Source organism: Abramis brama (assembly GCF_963993115.1).
Source record: "Abramis brama genome assembly, chromosome: 2".
Classification (NCBI taxonomy): Eukaryota; Metazoa; Chordata; class Actinopteri; order Cypriniformes; family Leuciscidae; genus Abramis; species Abramis brama.
In genome coordinates, this window is record NC_139964.1 from 44,156,924 (window position 1) to 44,179,813 (window position 22,890).

General features: G+C 45.1%; 1 protein-coding gene across 1 annotated transcript in view; it reads left to right on the forward strand.

The window, feature by feature from the left end:
* The window catches only part of cckbra (cholecystokinin B receptor a), a 76,782-nt gene that overhangs the window by 39,690 nt on the left and 14,202 nt on the right, over positions 1-22,890 (forward strand). The window lies entirely within an intron of this gene.

Consider the following 22,890-nt stretch of genomic DNA (forward strand, 5'->3'; position numbering starts at 1 on the left):
CCCTTGGAAACACTCCAACATTACCTGGGTATACAAAGGAGGAACTCTGTCGCTTTCAGGATGCCGACCCTGTCCTGAGTATCCTAAAACATTTTTGGCAGGCGAGGAGGAAGCCTTCCGTCCGCGAGACACGAGATTTGCCTCGGCAAGTAAGGTCATAGCTCAAGCAATGGGACAAGATCAAGGACGATGGAGGATTACTGTATCGAGTAGTCGATGATGTGTTCCAAGGTAAGTGTCAGCAGCTGTTACTTCCCACTTGTTTGGTTAAGCCAGTGCTACGGAGTGTTCATGACCAAATGGGACACTAAGGAATGGGCAGGGATGCATGAGGCTGTAGATAACTGGGTGAAAAATTGTTAACGTTGTGTGCTTGCAAAGATGACACAGCCTAAGATTCGGGCATCCTGGACCCCTTTTCTTACTTCCCTAAATTGGAAGTGGTAGCTGTTGATTTTACAACCCTTACAAAACCTCTGATGGTCGAGAAAACGTCCCTACGTTTTTACAAAGTTTAGCCAGGCGTTTCCCACCCAGGATCAGGAAGTGGATACCACTGTCAAGGTCCTCTTGAAAGAGTGGTTTCTCAGGTATGGAGCACCGCAGAGACTGCACTCTGACCAGGGAAGGAACTTTGAGAGAGCAGTCATAGCAGAACTTTGCAGATTGTATCGGGTACGGAAGTCAAGAACTACTCCGTATCACCCACAAGGGAACCCCCATTGTGAGCTATTCAACCGCACGCTGCATGACCTGCTGCACTTGTTACCACCGGACAAAGAAGAGGAGGTGGCCTGAACACCTGCCAGAGGTGGTGTATGCTTACAACGTGACACCTTACTCCTCCACGGGATATTCATCATATTACATGTTGTTGGGCACACAACCGCCCCTTCCAGTTGATGCGTTGTTGGGACGGGAGCCTGAGGAAGGCACGGAACCCAACTGGTTGTCTTTTCATCGGGAGCGACTCCAAGACGCCCATGCTAGAGCGAGAGAGTATGCAGAGAAAAAAGCAGCAGAACAAACAGCCAGGCATGAGAGTGAAGTGTATTGCCCAGAAGTTGCTGTTGGACACCAAATGTACTTGAGGCACTGTCCTGCAGGAAGAAACAAGATCCAAGACGCATGGGCACCAGAAGTTTACGAAGTGAAAGAGGTTCAAGGAACTACATATGTGGTGGAACCAGAGGGAGGAGGTGTGCAAAGAAGAGTACATCGTTTGAGAGACCATCAATGCTTTCAGACCTTGAGTGTGTAGTTGTGGAGGAGACATGGCGAGCTACAAGGGAACAGTCAATGCCTTTGGTGGAAGGAAGTCTAGAACAATCCAATCCGCAGATAGAGATCTCGATAAAGCCTGAGTTTGGAGTATGCAAGAGCGTTGATGAGCCACTAACTACAGTGGAGAGAGGTGTGGATGAAGGAATTGGTAGCGTGGAAGTGGTACCAATGGACTCAGTTCCTGATGCTGTGGTGAAGCGTCCAGTTCCGGCTCAGAGACATAGTCTGGCTGTCCCAGTTGAGCCAACAGTTCTGACACCGGTGCCACATCAGTCTCAAAGGCAGACTGCGGGTAAACACAGTAACCCATACAATTTGCCCAAGTCCGCTTGTAACGCGGTGTCATTCAGCCAGTCAACGCGTGAGTTGACATCTGCATGAGTTTTCTAGTGTGGTGCAGTCCTTCACAGAGTGAGTGTCATTTATATTATTCTTGATTGTAAATGTTTATATTCACTCAAAGAAAATAGATTAAGAGCTATGTACTGTTTTTGATGTTTGTGTTCATTCAAGTTTATTAACACTCTGTTTTCAGAGATGGAAAAGAATATAGCATGTCACTGGTAATGTGAAGAGTATAAAATGTGTTTACTTCTGATCTTACAAGTGTGTGTGTGGCTTATGAGAATGTATCTTTAATAATGTTTCTGTGTTTTGTTCTTTATCCAGAAAGCATAAAAAGCTACTGACATTGTTTATTCAGGATTTAAGTATTCTTACAGATAGTTTTGTATACTTTGGTTTATTTTTGGGAACGTTTCTGTAAATTTATTGGAACGTGTTTCCTTTTTGTCTTTTTTCGCTGTCTAAATTTGGTTGATACACCTACCCTCAAACGGAAACCTCAGGTGTTAACGCTGCGTCTTTCTTAAAAGCGGTCGGAAATAAAGAATCCTTTTTTTTTTTTTTGTCTGGCTGTGTTTGAGTTTTTTATAGTGAACACGTTTGCACTGCCACATATATGTGCATTGTTCTATACATTGTATAGAAATTGGCTTGTGTTATTTATGGGGACTTTTTACTGTACAAACTGTATATTCTATCCCCCTACACTAACTGTACCCCTAAACCTACCCATCACAGAGATATATCACAGAGATATGAAACAATAATTAATACTAATGAAATAAATGTCTAATAAAGGTTGGTTTAAAGCACTCAATTAATGACATTTTCCCATTTTCTTTGACCTAATCTAAATCGAGAAATATTTACAGTTAATAAGTTGTTAATAAAGCATAAAAACATTATCTAACTCATATGAGCTAATTAAACAATATAATTGGCTTAATTACAGTGATAATGAATGAAAAACTCACTATTTGTATATAGCCTATTTGTCAGGGTTCTGTCACCTCTGTCTATTTCTAGGTTTTGTGACAGTGCCCTGACACTGTTTTGTCTTGTCTGTGTGCCTTATTTCATGTGCCTTCATGTCATTTTTTGTCTTGTACTGTGTAGCACGCAGCTTGTGTTTTACACTAGCTGTGTGCTTTCATGTTGTCATATTTTGTGTGAACATGTGGCTTATGAGTGTTCTCATTTGCTGCGTGTTCATGTCTCATTTTGTGTTAGAGATGAATACTGCTAAACAAAACAAGCCAAACATTAAAGCTGCAAGCAGCGATGAAAAGGGCCCTCGCACCCGTGCCACCGCCATCCAGCGGCTTTAGGAAAACAGAGCATGGTGAGCAGTATGTAAATATAGGAGGACTATGTCAAAGTAATTTGTATTTGCCACACTTCCTGCTACCAGCAGGTGGCGCTATTACTATAACTGAATATTGGCATGTAGATGTCTTCAGGACAGGACTCTTATCAAACATATGAAGTTTGGGGCAGATTGGACATTGTATGCCTGAGTTACAACAACTTCCTGTTTTGTGGCGTTAATCGCCTAAATTAGCACTTAGCCAAGTGTTGCATGATTTAACATGTTTCTATCATGTTTGGTACTTCATGGCATATTTAAATATGTTTCTGGGAGTGAATTACAGTGTAAAGCATGTCATTTCCTGTTGCCAGCAGGTAGCGCTATGACTAGCTGAATATTGTCATGTAGATGTGTTCAGGACAGGACTCTTATCAAACATGTGAAGTTTGGGGTAGATCGGACATCGTAAGCCTTAGTTACAACAGCTTCCTCTTTCATGGCGAAACATCAGAATTTGTCAGGCCGCCATGGACACACCCTTCAGCGAAGACTCAAGATCTTCACAATTTACCACCGCTAAGGTCTTAAGATTAGACCAGGGACGTCGTTAGGCCTATTTTAGGGGGGCTGAAGCTACCCCAAAATGTTCCTAAGCCCCCCTAAATGATAATAAGAACAACAATAATAATTCGATTTATCAATAACCGTATCCTCATTCATATTTAGACGCAACAAATGATATATATCCAGCTACAAAAAATAGCCGAAAAGTCGGAAGTTGGAGAGCTGGCAACTCTCACGCATTCACCGTGAGACTCGCGCAATTGACACTTTTCACACGCTCTCACGCCACACATCCATTTTCTCACACACAGAAAAATCGCGAAGCAAAGAGGACACGGAGACCAACAGACTAGACAGAGCAGGTTCTCTTACGAGAGGTTCTCTCGTATTGCGTAAGTAGCTTACGCTTCGGGAAAGTTCTCTTTCTTCGAGATCTGAAGCCAAAAAATTATCCTTAATTTTGCATTTATTGTCAACGCAGTGCAGCGGCAGGCAGACCAAAGCAAGCTGTATAAGCGTGCTCATTGGCTGCCAGGCGGCAACTGCTTAAGCCTACCAGTGAGCCCGGCGTGACGTCACACCCAATGAGGGCGCTTCGCGCCCTCCACACCCTTCTAACCGTCAAGAAGGGTGTGGCCAGTGTGTATATATTGAGGGCTCACAGGCTGAACTCTGATTTTCTTGTCTTCAGCGAAGCTCTTCGCATCGCTGGATCTTGAGAAGCCGCCGCCGTCGAAACCAGCGACCAGCAAGCTTAGGACAGCGCCTGAGGAAGCCGGCCGCCTTCGCCGCCTTCAGCCATCCGTGCCTGCTACGCTATCCGGCGACATATCCTTTTATTACTGCTGTGTGTGTTCGCCCTGCGACACACACTTTCTCTCACTGTTCTAAAAGAGCACGAGGCGTTTTTGTCAAAATGCCTCGTTTTTCCTGCGGCTCGTGCCGCGCCCCGCTCAGCAACGGAGACCGCCACCTCTTCTGCGCTCTCTGCCTGGGCCGCGAGCACGCCGCCACCGCACTCTCTACGGGCGGCTGCCCCGAGTGCGAGGAACTTTCAATGTCGACCCTGCGGGCTCGACTTGAAGTTTTCGACCAAGCTGTCGCTCCGCCTGTCCCTGCCGGGCCGCGCAAGAAGAAGCGCCGCTCGCAGAGACCACCGGAGACTGTTGTGACTGAGGAGCTCGCCGGAACCTCTCCCTCGAGCTTCTCTCTCGCCCTCTCCGCCCCCCCTCCCGGCCGCTCAACCGCCGGCTCTCGCCCGCGCCGCCGCCGCGTCAGGGGATGAGGCGAATGAGATAGACACTCTCCCTCTGTTCGAGCCGCACTACTGCGCCGCTCACAAGGGATGGCAGAAGCGGATGGTCTCGGAGCGAGCTTCCTCTCCCTCTGTTCGAGCCGCGCAAACTGCGCCGCTCACAAGGGATGGCAGAAGCGGACGGTCTTGGAGCTCTCTTTACGTTACAAGAAAGCTACTCCGTCCTCGCGCGTCACTCACCGGCGAAAAGGAGAACAGAGTGTTTTCGTCTCGCTGTGGCCGGACCTACCTCCATTTCTCAGTCCCCTCTTAAGTTCAGGCGACTGGAATTGTTCATATCGCAGTGTACGAGCCTGTTATAAATACACGCACGCCTGCAAGCAAACGCCGTCACAAGACATGACGCTCTGTTATATGCTCGCTCTAACCGAAAGCTATTGTATTCTCCCCTGTGGCTCAGTGGCGGAATCTTAGACTTTCGTGCCAGAGACCCGTGTTCGATCCCGGCTCTCGCGGCAGTTAATAATTTATGCTGTTCGCTTCTCCGAGCTCGCGGCCAGCTTTTCTTACATACAGAAAGCGAACCCGCTCTCCCCCTTGTTGGGCCGCGCAGATTGCGCCGTTCACAAGGGATAACAGAGCGGACGGTCACGAGCAACGTTCAGCGCGCGCGCCTCACTCACCGGCGAAAAGAGGAGAGAGAGTGTTTTAGTCCCGCTGTGGCCGGACAAACCGCCAATTCTCACACATTTCTCAGTCCCCTCTTAAGTTCAGGCGGCTGGAAATATTACTATTGCAGTAAACGAGCCTGTTTTTATACACGCACGCCTGCAAACGAACATGAGGTCGCTCTCTTATATCGTCGCGCTAACTGAAAGGTAATGTGTTCTCCCCTGTGGTTCAGTGGCAGAATCATAGGCTTTCGCGCTAGAAACCCGAGTTCGATCCCGGCTCTCGCGGCAGATAAAAATTTATGCTGTTCGCTTCTCCGAGCTCGCGGCCAGTTTTTCTTACATACAGAAAATGAACCCGCCTCTCGTACCACTCCTACTCATGGTGCTCGAGTATTTATGAGCGTCTAAACACGAGGGAAGAAAAGACGGTTAAGTCCCGCTGCGGCTGGACCACTGTCAAAGCTTCACGCTCTGTCAGTCCCCGTTGCCACAGCTACTGCAGATGTTTACTTCGCAGTCATCGAGCCGGTATATCTACCCGCTCGCCTGCGCGCAACCACCGTTCTCACGGCGACCCAGAGAAATCTCAAATGAGCATAATGTCTGGTTGCATGGCTCACGCCGTATGTGTTTCAAATGCAGTGAATGTGCCCACGTTTCCGTGTTCACCCCTGCACACAAGCACTATAAATCCCGTGTTTCTCACAGAGCCCACTCTCACAAAGCAGGCAGAAGCCGCTCGAGTGTTAAAAGTAGGTCACGTGTCCACCTCACCGTGCCCACACCTACTCACTGCCCGCTCTGTCACACGGCCTCTCACGACCGGTCATGTTTTAAATGTAAGTCCTGTGCCCGCCTTCGAGCGCTCACACATACTAACGAACATTTCGCCCCGACGCCGCCCTCGCGCGTCGCGCCTCACACTATATGTTCCCCGTCCAAGCCGCCGGGACACCGTGTGTAAAACGGCCAGCTATCGCTGCGTGCGATCCGCCGTATCTAAGCACCAAGAGCGCGCGCGCTGCGCCCACCCCTCCGTTTCGAGCTCTCGAGCCCGCGACGCGCGGCGATCAGAGCCCGGAGGCCATTCTGCCCCTGGCTTCACACTCAAAAGCGTGGGAAGCTATTCCAGGCGCATCAGAATGGGTGCTAAGCACAGTAAAAAAGGGCTATACTCTGCAGTTCGCTCGCTGCCCCCTGCGCTTTCAGGCGCGTACCGAGACGAGAGTGAATGGAGAAGTAGCACATCTACTTCGAGCAGAAATAGCTACACTTCTGTGCAAAGGGGCTATAGAACCGGTTTCCCCTTCTATGAGCGAGTCGGGCTTTTACAGCCGTTATTTCCTCGTTCCCAAGAAGGACGGAGCTCTCAGACCAATTTTGGTCTAAGATGTTTGAACAAGGCTCTTATGAGAAGACCGTTCAAAATGCTCACAACCGGGCAAATTCTCGCGCAAATTCGCCCGAGGGACTGGTTTATATCTCTCGATCTAAAAGTAAACGTGTACTTTCAGATCCAGATAATACCCCGTCACAGGCCATTCTTGAGATTCGCCTTCGACGGTCAGGTATATCAGTACACCGTCCTGCCTTTCGGCCTGTCGTTGGCACCCCGTACATTTACGAAGTGCATGGACACGGCTCTCGCTCCCCTGAGGGGTCGGGGAATGCGAATTCTGAACTACTTGGACGATTGGCTAATTCTAGCACAGTCAGAGGCCGAACTCATCGCCCACAGAACAGTGCTTCTAAGCCACCTGGACAGCCTGGGGCTCACGGTCAACTGGACCAAGAGCTCATTAGTGCCCAGTCAAGCAACCTCTTTTCTGGGTTTGGATCTGGACACTGTGGCAATGACGGCCCGCCTGTCGACACAGCGCGCGCGCTGCATTCAACACCTGGCCGCGTCCTTCCAGCCGGGCAGCACCGCACCTCTCAAGACATTTCAGAGGATGCTGGGTTGTATGGCTTCAGCTGCAGCAGTGCTTCAGCTGGGTCTGTTACGTATGCGCCCGCTACAACGCTGGCTGAATGCCCGAGTGCCTCACAGAGCCTGGGCTTCCGGCGGCATTCGAATCAGAGTGACTCAGAGCTGCGTTTTCAGCACTGAAGCCCTGGTTAGCGGCCGACTGGTACCAGCGGGGAGTGACAATGGGAGCCATCTCACACCGCAAAGTTATCTCGACGGACGCTTCCACCTCAGGTTGGGGCGCTCTTTCGAGGGCAAACCGGTCTTTGGCCTGTGGTCAGACCAGGAGAAATGCCTCCACATAAACTGTTTGGAGATGATAGCGGTCGAGAACGCGCTCAAGCGCTTCCTCCCATTCATACAGGATCACCATGTGCTAGTCCGCTCGGACAACATGTCCGTGGTATCCTATGTGATCCGACAGGGCGGTGTCAGATCCAGGAACCTGTGCAAGCTGACAGAACGCCTTCTCGTGTGGGCTCACCGCTCGTTGCGCTCGCTGAGAGCCGCGCACGTGCCGGGCCACCTGAATGTCGGTCCAGACAGACTGTCCAGAGACATCATTCCCCCGGGAGAATGGTCCCTGCAACCCCAGACAGTCCAGTTTCTCTGGCGCCTATTCGGCAGAGCGGAGGTCGACCTCTTTGCGTCGAGAGACAACGCTCACTGCTGAAATTTTTCTCGAAAAGCGAGGACGCGCTGTCCCAGACCTGGCCCAGCCTCCCGCTGTACGCTTTTCCCCCGATCTCCCTGTTACCACAGGTTTTAACAAGGATCAGGGAAACACAGCACCCAGTGCTCCTTATAGCCCCGCGCTGGGAGAACCAGATTTGGTACCCAGAGCTGGTGAGGCTGTCGCACTCACCCCCATGGCCGATCCCGGTGAGAAAGGATCTCCTCTCTCAAGCCGGTGGGTCAATCTGGCATCCCCATCCGGAGCGATGGTCTCTGCATGCATGGGTAATCAACGGATACCCGTTGACCTGCCAGAAGGGGTCGTGAACACGATCACGCAGTCTAGAGCTCCCTCCACGAGACGGCTCTATGCGTCTAAGTGGTCTGTGTTCTCTAAATGGTGCGCTACTAAGAGCTTTGATCCACGCACATGTGGGGTTCCGCAAGTGCTCTCCTTCCTACAGGAGCTGTTGGAAAAGGGCAGGTCCCCTTCCACGCTCAAAGTGTATGTGGCGGCTATTGCAGCGTTCGCTGAGGCGATGCGCAGCCGGGCAATCGGAAGGAATGAGCTTATTATCCGTTTCCTCAGAGGAGCCAGGCGGATGAATCCCCCGCGGCCCCCCTCGGTTCCTATCTGGGATCTGTCCTTGGTCCTGGAGGCCCTGAAGGCTTTTCCTTTTGAACCGCTTGAATCTGTGGATCCTAAGTACCTTTCGCTCAAAACCGTTTTTCTGATAGCTCTGTCTTCAGTAAAACGCGTGGGGGATCTGCACGCGCTATCTATTAGCCCTGCATGTCTTGAGTTCGGACCGAATGACTCTAAAGTCATTCTCAGACCGAGACACGGGTATATTCCCAAAGCGATTGGTACCCCCTTTAGGGCACAAATCATCTCCCTCTCGGCTCTGCCAATATCCGATAACGGGGACAGTGATAACCTCCTATGCCCTGTAAGGGCGCTGAGAGTTTACATCACGTGTTCCGCCGCTTTCAGGCGGTCCGAGCAGCTCTTTGTTTCTTTTGGCGGACGCACCAAGGGTCTCGCCGCCTCGAAACAGAGCCTGCCCAGGTGGATAGTGGATGCTATTGCAGCAGCTTACGCCTCCAAACACCTGCAGTGTCCTTTGGGTGTCAGAGCCCACTCCACTAGAGGCATGGCCTCTTCGTGGGCCTGGTCCAGCGGAATTTCTATTCACAATATTTGTATGGCGGCGGGCTGGGCCTCCCCATCTACATTCGTGAGGTTTTATAACCTGGAAGTTCCCGCCCTGCAGGCTAAACTGTTATCAGTATAAGTGGCATGTATGCTGCCCAGTCGCTTATGCGCAGACTATGTCCACATACTGGTTAATTTTCTGGTTGGCACCAGGGGAAGGATTCTTTTCCACAAATAGACCAGTGTTTCTGCTCTATTCCCTTTCCCTATACGTGTTTATGCACTGTGTGGGCCCGCGCTGCCAGCCACACCATTTCCACTGATGTATACAGACCGGCTATGCCGCTCTATCATTTATGTGAAGTGAAGTGCTTAGTACAGGTGTGGGCCTGACCGGCCACCTGTTTCAACGTTATGTTTTTCCCCGGTCTCCCTGGGATTCATGTGTTGGATGCTCGGCGCGCACGGCGTTGACAATGGGTTCCCGAAGCGTAAGCTACTTACGCAATACGAGAGAACCTCTCGTAAGAGAACGTACTCGGTTACCTAATGTAACCTCGGTTCTCTCTAGAAGAGGGAACGAGTATTGCGTAACCTGCCGTGACGCGCCACGAGCTTTTGCGCTTCATCCTCAATATATACACACTGGCCACACCCTTCTTGACGGTTCATTGGGTGTGACGTCACACCGGGCTCACTGGTAGGCTTAAGCAGTTGCCGCCTGGCAGCCAATGAGCACGCTTATACAGCTTGCTTTGGTCTGCCTGCCGCTGCACTGCGTTGACAATAAATGCAAAATTAAGGATAATTTTTTGGCTTCAGATCTCGAAGAAAGAGAACTTTCCCGAAGCGTAAGCTACTTACGCAATACTCGTTCCCTCTTCTAGAGAGAACCAAGGTTACATTAGGTAACCGAGTACGTTACTTTATGATATAAAAGAATCTCAATTCTCAGATTCTGTCAATTTTATTACGAAATTCAAACAATAAATACCGTTTTGGCGCTTGTAAATGTTACGTGACAGATCCCTAGCGCACCGATCATCTCTAATAGTAAAAAAACACGAACACTGTTGAAAGATACAGTAGTAGGCTACAACTTACCGAAATGTATATTCCTCATAGGCCTACATAAAAAGTATTTTGCTAAATATGTGTTCTATATTACATAGGCCTATTTATTATATTTTTACTTATATCATTAAATAAAGTTGTTATAAAAAAAACATTATATTTAATTTGAGTTATTTTTAACCTTAAATAATACTACCATCTGATAGGGCTGTCTATGTTTACAACATTAGGTGAGTTGTTTTTTTCTTGAGAAAAATTAACGCCTATCTCGAGTACCTAATATTTATCCAAATGAGTCAATATTAAATCAAATCACAATAATTTAATTGAATTGAAATAATAAAAAAGTGTAGCTTACCAGAAATTGTACCATGCACCATAACATTAACATATCATTTTACACTTGAACCTTAAACCTGAAATGGGCACTTTTTGTGACAGCAACATTTTTGATCAAAGATGTGGCTTAACTTCAGAATTTGAACTAAAATCAGTATTCTTATGATTGCTCTGAACATTTCTGACTAAGTTCAACAAACATTAAATTACTTATTCATAAACTTAAAAAAAATAATTAATAAAAATTGAGACTAGGGTAACAGGGTTGAAGATGGTAACGGGGTTGAAGAGACAAATACAGCGACATATATAAATGGTTGTTTTTTTACTCAAATTCACTGTAAGATTTTCTATAAACGCAAGTTACAAATACCCTGGGGGCTAAGCCCCCCCTGTCCTCCAAACCTAGTGACGTCCCTGGATTAGACTGACCATATATGATGCTGATCTGGTTAAATCTCTATAAGGAGTTAATCACAAGTGTAAAACGTGTCATTTCCTGTTGTTTTCAGGCAAGGACTTTAATAATACATGTGAAATTTGGGGCAGATCGGACACTGTATGTCTGAGTTACAACAAATTCCTGTTTCATAGCGAAACATCAAATTTCTGACGCGTGTGCAAAGTTTTGTGAGTGGGCAGTATGTAAATACAGGTGGACTATGTTAACCCTTCAAAGTCGACTGACGCTCTAGAGCGTCAAAGTGCGCACGCCTAACATATCTATTAATAGCTTCGGAATGGATTAAGGTATTAACTTACTTTTTTTGTATGAAAAAGCTGACATTCGTCTGCGTAATAATGAGTAGACTGTGTTGACTTCCGCGAATGATAAGCCTTCCGATCTTCTACAAGCATTTAAAAAAAAAAAAAAAAAAAAAAAAAAAAAAAATTAAGCCTTCCGTATTTGAGTGCAAATCTATAGCATTTTACCGCAAAACAGAGAACTGGTACTTTACCCTATCAAATGGTATATAATGCTGTTGGTGTGTGAACCAATCACAGACCAATATAAAACAAACAAGGACATTATCAGGGGCATGTTCAAGTTCAAAACGGTGCGCAACGTTTTGCTACGGTTTCCGGGTTGAACGTCATGTTTCCTGGAAACGGCGTGCACCGGTGTGCAACGGGGTTTGAGATACGTTTTCTCTTGTTTGGTGGGTGTGTCAGAACTAAAGTCCAATCAGCAGCAACATGTATATAAAGCAAGTGGTATTAAAGTGAACTCGCAAAATGGGTTCAAGGAAAGTAATTTACAAATTTGTTTGATGCAGTTTGGTATACGCAACAACTGAGGATATTAGAAGACATGTTTGTCGAAAGTTTTATTGTAAAAAATATAGGATATCAACATAATGATGTAGTTGTTTATATTTTTAGCTTCATTGCAAGTATAGAAATAAACAATGGTAATTAAGTGTTTTTCCTAAAAATGAGAAAGAAAATACAGGGTATTAAAACAGTATGAACTACAAATAAAGTCAGTATGTGAGGCTAAATAGATGTGTTTTAGTCTGAATTAGGTGTGTGCTTCCATTTCAGTTTCAGCAATCCCTTCACTCGATTGGGATGTTCTCTCTTTTGTTCTGGGCGGCAAGTGCAGTAACTGTAACATCGGGCATATTTTGTAGTATTAAACACATATTTATACCGACTTCATCAGGCTCCGAAAATTATTCACAAAGAACACAAAGAATGGCCTTCTCAGCTGCCATAGTTGCAACTCTTGCGTCATCAGAACAGTGTGTTCAACGCATCACCGTTTCTGTTTAAAAAACGTTGTGCAACGTTTTGTCGGGGCTGAACGCAGCCCAGGGGCACGTTCAAGTTCAAAACGGTGCGCAACGTTTTGCTACGGTTTCCGGGTTGAACGTCATGTTTCCTGGAAACGGCGTGCACCGGTGTGCAACGGGGTTTGAGATGCGTTTTCTCTTGTTTGGTGGGTGTGTCAGAACTGCAGTCCAATCAGCAGCAACATGTATATAAAGCACACGGTATTAAAGTGAACTCGCACAATGGGTTCAAGGAAAGTAATTTACAAATGTCTTCGATGCAGCTCGGTATACACAACAACTGAGGATATTAGAAGACATGTTTGTTTTATTGTAAAAATATAGGTTATCAACATAATGATGTAGTTGCTTATATTTTTAGCTTCATTGCAAGTGTATGACATTTGGTATATAAATAAACAATGGTAATTAAGTGCTTTTCCTAAAAAGGAGAAAGAAAATACAGGGTATTAAAACAGTATGAACTACAAATAAAGTCAGTATGTGAGGCTAAATAGATGTGTTTTAGTCTGAATTAGGTAAGATGTGTGCTTCAGTTTCAGCAATCCCTTCACTCGATTGGGATGTTCTCTTTTGTTCTGGGCGGCAAGTGCAGTAACTGTAACATCGGGCATATTTTGTAGTATTAAACACATATTTATACCGACTTCATCAGGCTCCGAAAATTCTTCACAAAGAACACAAAGAATGGCCTTCTCAGCTGCCATAGTTGCAACTCTTGCGTCATCAGAACAGTGTGTTCAACGCATCACCGTTTCTGTTTAAAAAACGTTGTGCAACGTTTTGTCGGGGCTGAACGCAGCCCAGGTGTCCTAGGAACGTAAAAAAGGGAGGGGTTTGTAATAAATCTTGCGCGTCTTCTTCTCAGACACAATCTTTTATATACGGTTTTCGGACACATACATTTGGATTACTGTGGAGATAGACGTTTTTGTACTGGTTAGATTTTACAGAAAATCAACATGGCCAAACGAAGATTCACTGCCGAGCAAGCTGCTGCAATGATTTTTTTTTTTTAGAGCGATGAGAGTGATAACGGATCTGATCCAGACCGATTTGATTCAGATGAAGAGGATCAAATTCTGGACGGAATCGATCCATTTGAGGAGTAAGTATGAAGGCAATATTGCTGATAATATATTGTCTAATATGTATTGTGTCATTTTTTTTAGTAAAATTATTTTATTGTCAGAAATAACGGTGCAGTAATCAAATAATGTGCGCCATTACTATTAGTAAGTAGATTTAAAAAATCATGGGCCTTTGTCTGCTACATAAACGGTAGTACAGTAACGTTAGCCTATTGCTAAAATGAGATTGCAGATTAGGCCGCATGTAACGTTAGTCCATCTTCATTTTTTGCATAGTAATAAGCTATATTTTGTTTACTTTGCTTGTCTATTTTATTGTAATGCTTTTAGGGAAATTTTATTGTAGCTTTTCAGAAATAATGGTGCAGTAAGCCTTATCTAAGGCCTGTACTATTTGTCTACATAAAGCTGAAATGGGGAGGGGGTTTGGTTTAGACATTGTATTTACTCATATTTTCTCATTTACATCATTTTTACTATGATAAAGTAGTATCATTTACATGATACTAATATCATACTTTACATCATTACTATGATAATAGTAATAATAATTTTGTAGAGAAGTTCTATGACTCTTTACTTGATGTAAAAAATACACACATGATGATGAATAGCTAATCTTTATTTACCACATTGTAATAAAGGCTGTACAACTTTTGATATGTGGGAATGTAAACTAATTAAAAAATCTGTGTGTTTTAGTCTAAATCAGGAAAGCCCAGAGCAGCCGAGTACATCTTCTGCTGAACCCAGGACCCAGACCGCTCGCCCTTTTCTACACAGCACCGCTTCTGGCCAATTACTTGATTGTAAATGTGTATCTTTCTTCTCTGTTATTATGTAATGTGTTTGTTTTATATGTTTGGCGATGCAGTGGCTGTATTCGTGAGCCCAAAACAAATGTCCCATTGGGACAATAAAGTATACCTAACCTAACCTAACCTAATATCCTGTGTTTTTCCCCAAAAAAACGTATGGTGACTACAGTCACAGAAATGTAAATATTTATTTTGTTTCTTTATATTTTTTCACCCAATTTTTTACAGGTGTTCTAAACCCTTTGAGGAATCAATATTTGATGTAAAATCCCTTATTCATTATGGTTTACTATTTTTATATAATAAAAATATTAAAAATATATTCCGTTTTTTGTATTTCTTGGTGATATATCACATCAGAACCCATACAAGTGTCTCAAGAAGTGTATTGTTAATGCATCCATTGAATTACAGAATTACAGAATTACAGTGTAAAGCATGTCATTTCCTGTTGCCAGCAGGTAGCGCTATGACTAGCTGAATATTGTCATGTAGATGTGTTCAGGACAGGACTCTTATCAAACATGTGAAGTTTGGGGTAGATCGGACATCGTAAGCCTTAGTTACAACAGCTTCCTCTTTCATGGCGAAACATCAGAATTTGTCAGGCCGCCATTTACCACCGCTAAGGTCTTAAGATTAGACTGACCATATATGATGCTGATCTGGTTAAATCTCTATAAGGAGTTAATCACAGTGTAAAACGTGTCATTTCCTGTTGTTTTCAGGCAAGGACTTTAATAATACATGTGAAATTTGGGGCAGATCGGACACTGTATGTCTGAGTTACAAGAAATTCCTGTTTCATAGCGAAACATCAAATTTCTGACGCGTGTGCAAAGTTTTGTGAGTGGGCAGTATGTAAATACAGGTGGACTATGTTCACCCTTCAAAGTCGACTGACGCTCACACTTCCTGCTACGCTATTGGCGCTATTACTACAACTCAATATGAGCATGGTCATGTGTTCAGGACAGGACTCTTATCAAACATGTGAAGTCTGGGGCAGATCGGACATTGTATGCTTGAGTTACTGCAGGCTGTCTGTGGTTGCCTAGCAACATTTATGTAGAACTTACTTGATGATGCATATATCACCCAAAGGCTGAAACTGGGTTTGCACATCTCCATTTGTCAGGCCGCCAAGGGCACACTCTTCGACAAAAACTCAAGATCTTCGCAATTTAACATCGCAAAGGCCTTAAGATTACACTCACCAAATTTGAAGAGGATCAGATCAAAACTGTAAGAGGAGTTTGTTAAAGTACAGCATCTGTAAATGGCAAAAACTGCACAAAATCTGAGAGGAAGTTCAAAATAGCTGACTTCCTGTTGTGTTTAGGGCTACGCTCCAAGAGACTTTTTTGTAGATATTGGGTCATTACATGTATGTGCCGAATTTCATACCTGTACGTGAAACGTAGAGCCGGGGAAATAATGTAGGGGGGCAATTGAGCCATTTTGCCCCACCCAATTCTGAAACCCATATCACACGTACATTTTCACCACTTCTGAAGCGTGTGCAAAGTTTCATGAGTTTTCGAGCATGTTTAGGCCCTCAAAAAAGCGATTCACTTTGGAGAAGAAGAAGCTCGGGCCCTAAATATAACAACAAACACAATATACACATCGTCGCTGTCGGGCGGAAACCTCGTATGTCCAAATTTTGTCAATTTAATATTTTTTCACAAATCGATGCTATTGGTCAGTCCCCACGTGGTTCTGTTATTTTTACAAATTATTAACCAATCATAAGTGTTGAAAATAGCTTGAGAGCAAATCTCGTAACTCCATTGGACACTTAAACTGTCTGAGAATCCTCGTAACTCCACCTCTTCTTCACTCCGCGGCGGGAGCTTCCGCGGCATAATCCGGCATTTTGTCTCCTCAGGATTGAACGTCGCAACGATAAGAAATCCTCGTCGAGCAACACGTAAAGCAAGCCTTAACTCTGATTTTATCTGTGTTAAACTATGATATCAGTTATTGATGTATTTTAAATGTCTACGTATTACTAGGCTTATTATTACTAGGCTTATTATACGTGTGCATTGAAGTTTTAAAATGTATCTAATATAATACTTGAATTGAATTAAATGTTTTGGATACCAGCATTAAATTATTGTTTTTATTATTATTTTACTGACTCGAAGTTGGCACTGTGCATGTAAAATACCCCAAGTAGCAAGGTTTTTATTTATGGGAGAAAAGGGTCTGTCTACTGGCGCCAGTAAGCCTATCATTGCATAACTCTGTCTGTTTTTTAGACAATAACGAGTGAAAATAGTTAGGTTAGATACATTTGAGTAGGCTTGTTTTGTTAAAAATCGATAGCTGTAATGCTTCGGTGCAGAAGGAAGCCCGTGAGCCACGAAGGTAAGTTTGCGTGCCGATTAGGCAAATTTCCACCTATTATTAGACAGCTAACGTTAGTCAGCTCATCATTTTTTGTTCTGCTTCACTTATAGCTCTTAAACCTTTAAAATGGAGTTTAGGAAGATGTATGTAACCACAGTCGTTAGCTTTGGTTAACTATTGAAGCCTTTTCTCTTGTCAAAAGGCCCAACGCGACCGCCGACTTTGTTTGCGTGCAGATTAATTTCCGCCTATTTTAGACAGCCTAGTATTTTGGTATTGCGCACTCATATCTCTTAAACGTTTAAAATGGAGTTTAGGAAGATGTATGTAACCACAATCATTAGATTTGAATAGCTCTTAAAGCCTTATCTCTTGTCAAAAGGCTCAACGCGACCGCAGACTTTGATGAACACTGCCGGCAGCAGCGACGTCTGTGTCTGTACCGTTCTAATCAATGACAGCGTAACCTCGTATCTCCCTGCTCCCAAGTCATAAAGCTCGTATCTCCGATTAAACATGATTTTGCGGAAATGTTGTGTTAATGTTGGTATACAACAGTATATGATAGAAATATAAGTTATAATACCAACTTTAACGACACAATGTTTAATAACTCAAAAAATATGCAGTTTTTTAAATTTCCTGAAAAATAATGGTTTTGGAGATACAAGGATTCCGCCCGACAGCGACGACATGAAAGACACAACTTAACAACATGTACAACAGTGAACAGCATAGTTCATAGTAATGGTATGGATCATCATGTGTGCAATTCTAAACAGAATTTGTAAGAAAAAAATGTCTAAACAAGCAGTCCCTGCTGAGGCAATTAATAAAACTAAGACAAACACAACCATGCTGTATATCTAGGACAAATGGCAGGACCAAAATAGCACTAACCAGCATAAACCAGAGCCTGGAAAAGCATAGAAATACATGCTGGTTTAAGCTGGTCTGTGAGTAGGGGACCTGCTGTCAGGGAATCAACTCTAAATGCAGTAAGTCCCAACTGCATCACAAGAGCAATTAAATCTTGCTCATTAATTGTGAAATTGAGGCCCAAGCCTTGTATAGTATCCATCATGACTCTCTGTTCAGTTATCTATATCAGGAACATCATCGGCCAAGAGCTTCACACAAATCATAGCCTGCTGGTTCAAGTCCTGGTAAGAGGCTGGCTCAGAGGGCTGGCTTTGTTTCTGTCCTGCTGAACAAAGTTTTAAAAGCTGTCTACGCATTTACTTGTGATGATGGCCAGTGGGCTGTCAGCACACACTGTTGACTGGAGAGAGCAATGTTCAGCCACTTCTGATAAACACTCTTGTTGATAAGAAATTTTGCCTCGATAGATATTTTGACAACTTTATTAATCATTAATGTGTATAATACTTTTAAAGTTGGACTGAAACACCTGTGTATACATATAACTTAACCCTAGACCATATTTAGGGGGGCTTTATCCCCCCCTCTTTCATCAGCTCTTTTGATTTTGTCGTCTCTCCCCACGTTTACTGAAAACTGTTTGGAACATCATCTGTAGCTAAAGTCATAGCTCAAAAGCATTTTACTATATAGTGGATTGCATTGGGTTGACATTAGATTAGACCGGATCAACATTGGGTTTAACCAAGTTCAACCACCTGTTCAAAGAAACTAAAAATGGAATGATTGGCTGTTTGTTTGTCAGTCATGTATTTGTTTGTCTATGTATGTTCCAGTCCAGTTTCCTCTACATGCGACTCGCTTTTCTTTATTGTGTCACCTGGAGTACTGGTGACTTAAAGTGAAATACCACATAATTCTACAGTGTCAGTGTAACAATCCACTTTAGGGGACTGTGGTTGCTGCATGCATCCTTCAGTACTGGATGGTGCTGTGAGTGCCCCAGCATGAGTCTCTTAGGGGTTAACAGTTTAGCACCCATGAACCAGATGTTTGAAAGAAGACCCGGAGTCTGAATTATAAAAAATTGAAGAAAAGTTTAACTGAAGATAGTTTGCAGTTTAATCAGCAGAAGTCAGCTTCAAGACTCACACAGGAGTTTGTAGGCCGCCCCGCTTACAGTTACAAAGATCACAGCAGTTATACCATTTCCAAGGTCTAAGCTACGTCATTGCTTACAGATTGAATGATTCTCATTGGCTAAGAAATAGATAAACATAGTAATTTTCCACACATATACAGATTGACTGAAGCATATCTCCATAGATTATGCAGCTGACACTCGGACCCTGAAGTCAGGCACATCGTGACCTTCCAGGTCGCAGATTTGGGTTGCTGGGTGCCAGCATGTCTCGAACAACAACTCAGTCAATCTCCAACAATGCCAGTGGTTCCTTAACCTGTAAGCAAGAAGACTAACACACACACCGACACACATCTTTTCCAAGGTTGGATTTGGCCAGGCTCTAACTATAAACAGGAGAGTATTCTCAAAACATCAAGATAATGTGTTCTTTCTCAAGGAGCTACATTTTAGTCTAAGTAAGGCTTTAACAAAGAAATGGTCCCTTAAACTATTGGCTTCAATGACCCCTATTTGTTTTAACACATTGAAGGCAAACACAAAACCAGTCCCTATTTCATTTCTGGAAGCCGGGATGAATAGTTACTACATTAAAACATCAAATACTGACATTAAAAAGAATACATGAAAATAACATTTCAGTAATCACACTGGTAACTTCAATAACAAAATAAAATCTCCAGAGAAGTAATTCAACTCATGTGATATTTAGAAGGAAAAATACTGATTAATACCTTGATTATAATCACTCATTACATATACATTGAAGCAGCAGTGGATTCCCCCTTCAAGTCACTACTGGGAAATCCTCCTCAAAGTCAGCTGGAGGGGGTTCTGAGACATGTAGGAGATGCCGTCTGTTGCTTATGCTCTTGCCACCCTGTGATGTGTAGGCGTAGCTATTTGGTTAATGAGCAGGGGTATTGAAAACCACAAGCTGATGAGCATTTCTATCATAATAGCCTTTACCCCTCATTCTTTGCTTTGTGATAGTTTCTTTCAAATTAGTGTGGACAACACGCTGAAGCATGGCCTTGGTCAGTGGGAGGAAAGTCCTGGTTTGCCTGGAAAAAAAGCTTTTGTGCAGGGGATGGTAAGCTACTGTATCTTGGGGTAGATTATGAACATGGAGAAGAGCAGCACGGATGTCAGTATGGTCGCGGGAGCATTTTTCCAGAAGATGCTTGGCAGATCTGACCGCACAGTCAGCTTGTCCATTGGACTGGGGATAGAGAGGGCTGCTGTGAATATGCTAAAAGTCCCATGTGTGTGCATAATCTGTAAATTCCTAGGACAAGGACTAAATGTGCTTTTCCATGCCAATCGGTCAGCAGCCGTGAAAGACCAGGGAAGATCCAGAATTTCATGCTGCAGTAGTTCTTTCTGATGCGATTTGAGAGCATTGCAGGGTGCGTAACAAGATACCTCATTGTCGATATCAGTATACATTGATGGCCAGTACATAATTTCCTTAGCCCTCCGCTTGGTCTCTGTGATGCCAGGATGGCCCTGATGTAGCTGTCCAACATAAAACTTTTGCATTGCGGGTGGTATAATAAATATTTCCCCACAAAGCAGCAAGTTGTCCTGAATGGTCAGCTCATCTCTCATCGAAAAGAATGGACGCAAGGTATACAGATGTTCTTTTGAGGGGGCTGGCCAACCATTCCTAATGATATCAGAAAGCTCTTGGCATGTGACATCTTTTTGCACGGCAGCCCTGAATTCATCCATTCGACGGGAAGAGAGTACTTGGATGGTCATGATTTCCAGCAGGTCATCAGGTGAGTTGGAAAGATGTGGAAAGGTGGTCTCGGGACAATGCATCAGCCATGTTTCCATGTTTGAAGATCACACCTAAGTGGTAATGATGCAGTTCCATCATCATACCCTGTAAGTGGGGTGAGGCATATATGGAGCGGCTTCTTTAATGTGGTTATTAAGGGCTGATGATCAGTTTCTACAGTGACAGGATGGCCTTAGATAAAGTGATGCAAATGCTACAGGCCGCCCTCGCTGTAAACATACGTCACCTTAGGACATGTTAAGAGGCATTCGCCAAGAGAACCACTGGTATGGACATATCCAAATACTGCAGAACTGGGGGATTTGTCAAAAGCGTCATGAGGCTCATGCCAGTACCACTCCGAATCCTAAAAAGCAACAGTCTCAAAAGACCAGTGATGTCACTGAAGGAATGAATTTTGACAAGTAATTTGTCATGTCCAGTTGTCAAGAACTGCTGCAGTGCTTGTTTGTCCTGAGGTGTTGGAATGTATTGATGTATTGATCTATTGAAAAAGGGAATATATTTCAAATACAATAAAGTATACTTTTTTTCAGTAGGGTTGAATTGGCTCTATCACTCTCTCTCCTCTCCACCTATAGCTGGTGTGTGGTGAGTAGAGATGTGTGGATGGGCTATAGGGGGGCTGACGGAGGAGAAGCAGGTGGAAGTGGAGACCGGGATGGAGCCAGAGAGCCGACGAGAGCCGACGAGCCAGGGTGACGCAGAGGATCCCGAGGGTCATGGCGATGCTGATGGCTCTGGCGACCGAGGCGCAGGCGGGGATCCAGAAGGCCGCGGTGGAGCCGGAGCGACAGAGGACCAAGGTGGAGCTGGAGGGAGTGAGGAGCCCAACAGAGCCAGAGGGACGAAGGGATGAGGCGGAGCCAGAGGAGTGTAGTCCCGAGGCGAGGGCAGGTCGACGAATGACCAAGGCCGAGCCAGGGGGACGAGGGGCCCCGGCGGAGCTGCTGGACTGATGGGCCATGGTGGAGATGAGGGAGGTAGGTGCCACGGTTGAGCTGATGGACCGACGGGCCGAGGTGGAGTCCTGGTCGCGGAGATTGGAGGTGGAGACCGGGGATCCACCGACCATGCTGGAGCTGAACACTGGTAGATCTGCGAGCTCACCTCACTGAAGGTGGCATGTGGGTGAGCTGTGGGGCTAGCAGGAGGTGGCAACAGCGTGGTTGAGGAAGGGATGATGGGAGGAGGTGGGAGAGGGAGGCTGGCTGGGAGTTCAGGAACAGGCTCAGGTTCAGGAACAGATTCAGGCTCGGGAATAGACTCAGGCTCAGGCCCGGGAACAGATACAGGCTCGGGAACAGATACAGGCTCAGGGACAGATACAAGATCAGGGACAGATACAGGCTCAGGGACAGATATAGGCTCAGGGACAGACTCAGGTCTGGTAACAGGAACAGTTATTGGGGCAGGAACAGGTCTAGGGACAGGAACAGGTCTTGGGACAGGAACAGGCTCTGACGTGATGGCGGCCATCGTGGCTGAGGGCTCAGGTGGTGAGGCCGCGGCCATCTTTGCAGAGGGCTCAGGCAGTGAGGCGACTGCCATCTTTGTCGAGGGCTCAGGCGGTGAGGAGGCGGCCATCTTTGCCGAGGGCTCAGGCAGTGAGGCGGCGGCCATCTTTGTAGAGGGCTCAGGCAGTGAGGCGGCCATCTTTGCCGAGGGCTCAGGCGGCGAGGCGGCCATCTTTGCCGAGGGCTCAGGCGGTGAGGCGGTGGCCATCTTTGTCGAGGGCTCAACAGGCATGACGTGAAGAAGCTCTGGAAGGGTAGTCTCGATGGGACGAGACTCTGGAAATTATAATGAAATACGCCATCATAGTCGCGACAAACAAATTCTGGCAAAATAGCCTTACATGTAGCCTATCAGAGATCCGCGTCAGTTGGCCTTAAGCAACATAAAACGCCTCGGAACATAAAAGCGAGGCCAAATCATTGAGACACAATATGTTTAGAATAGAATAGGCTAAACTAATATGAACATAACCATCAAAATTATTCAGCTGACTGAACTCAAAAGCTTAGGTTAGACATGGGCTTTTTTGGTGTAGCCTAGTAACGTAGGCTAACTGGTTTAATATGCCTAACCTTAGGTCTAGTTTGAATTTTTCTTAGCACTATGCAGGAATAAAATAGCATCTACAGTGTCAGGATTCAGGCGAGAGCGCATGGCCTCTATAACGTGCCCTGCTGCACTGAAGGAGCACTCGCTCGCAGCACTTGTTGCTGGAAATTCTCTTGATGCATAAAATTCTCTTGGCAAGGTGCTGTAGTCGTGGTAATGACTGGCCTTGTTTCTCCCAAAAGGAAAGTAGATTTTCCTCTGCTGATCCGTCTATATGGAAGTT